General features: G+C 28.9%; 1 pseudogene; it reads left to right on the top strand.

Moving 5' to 3' along the window:
* Window positions 1-1,523: 1,523 nt before the first annotated feature.
* LOC120591169 (uncharacterized) lies at window positions 1,524-1,641 on the top strand (annotated as a pseudogene).
* The last annotated feature ends 303 nt before the right edge of the window (window positions 1,642-1,944 follow it).

The following is a 1,944-nucleotide window of genomic DNA, read 5'->3' as shown; positions in this document are numbered from 1 at the left end:
ACCAAAACTGGATGAGGAAAATATAAAAGAGAGAAATTATAGGAAAATTACATGAACATAGATGTGAAAATCTTAGGTGCATTTAACAAACTGAGTGCAGTAAGCTAAAAATTGATACATGTTACCAAGATGGGTTTCGCAAAGAAGGTAAGTGTGATTTAACATTAGATAAGCAATCATTATTGTTCCTTACATTAATGGGTTAAGGGAGAAAAATAAAAACAGCTACCTTAATAGATAAAGAAAAAGTTTTAAATAAAATCCAACATCATCATGCTTAAAATGCATAGGAAAGCAGGAATGCAAGCAAAGGATGGAAACTACCATAATCTGATAAAGGTCATCTAAAAAGAAAAAAACAGACTCCATAATTCCTAGCAAAATGTGGAAAGCTTTCTGTTTGAGACTGAAATTAAGAAAAATATGTCTGTTATTATTACGTTCATGAACACAGCTCTAGGGAGACCTTAGTCAATATATATGGCAATATATTAATAAACAGATAGATAATAGATAGATAGATAGATAGATAGATAGATAGATAGATAGATAGATAGATAGATGATAGATAGAAGATAGATAGACGTTATAAAATTTGTATTTTGGGGGAAGAGAAAATGGCATTATTCAGAAATGATAGTCACAGATAATATGATGTCGTATGTAGAAAATCCAAAAGAATCTATAAATAAACTATTAAAATTAATGCAATAATATGGCATGTTTGCTGGATACAAACTGAAAATACAAAAGTCAATTTTATTTCTAAAATATCAATAAAAATATTTAGAAAAATAAAATTAAGTTACTTTATCTAGCTATACATATAGTTGCCATATTTATAGATCAGAACATGCAATTATCTAGAAATAAGACTAGTGAAATATGTGCAAGACCGCTAATGAGAATGCCTAAAAATGAGAGACATTAGATAAAACCTACATAAGTGGAGAAATATGATATGTTTATGGATTGGATGACTAATGCTGTCCAGATGCCGACTTTCTTCAAATTTAATGCAAACTTCAAAAATCTAAATTCCAACATGACTTATTTAATTTTGGAACATAAAAGATTGATTTTGAAATTCACATGAAAATATAAAGGGCCAAGACATGCTAGGAGAATAATATAGAAAAATTTGTATAGTAATTAAGATAGTGTGTTATTGTACAGACAGAAAATACAGCATGCACAAAAGAATCCCATGTACATATAGAATTTGATTTTTAACAAAGTGACATGGTATAGTAAGAGGAAAAATAGTATTTTCAATATATATTTCTAGGAAAACTGAATATTTATATATGAAAAAAATAAAACTTGAAAATTCTATTTATATTTTACATCAATTAAAAAAATCACTTCCTTGTGCATTATAGACCTAACCATGCAATATGAAACAATGAAGCTTTTCAAAATTATTATAAGAAATAACAAAAGAAAATAACATAAGAAATCATTTAGAAAATAATATAACTTGAGGATAGAAAAATTGCTTAACTGAGATATCAAAAGCATATGTCTATGGCCATGCTACCCTGAACAAGCCTGATCCTGTCTGATCCTGAAGCTAAGGAGGGTAGGGCCTGGTTAGTACTTAGATGGGAGACCACTTAGAAAGACCAGGTGCTGTAGGCATAAAAAATAAAAGTATAAGGGATAGTAAGCGGATAAGATTCTTGCAATCTGTGAGGTCAACCAAGGGTTGCCTCGCCTAAAAAAAAAAAAGCACTAAACATATGGAAAAATATTAATACATTCGACTACAAAATCAAAGTTAAAAACTTTAATCAAAGTTAAAAACTTTGGCTTACCAAAAGATATCTTTAAGAGAGTGAAATGTCAGGCCACCTAAATTAAAACAATATTTGCAAAACATATAACTTACAAAGGGCTCAACCAAAATATTAAAAGAATGAGTACAGATCAATAAAAAAGAGA

Source organism: Pteropus medius, unplaced genomic scaffold (assembly GCF_902729225.1).
Source record: "Pteropus medius unplaced genomic scaffold, Ma_sr-lr_union100, whole genome shotgun sequence".
Lineage (NCBI taxonomy): Eukaryota > Metazoa > Chordata > Mammalia > Chiroptera > Pteropodidae > Pteropus > Pteropus medius.
This window is presented reverse-complemented; position numbering and strand designations above follow the sequence as displayed.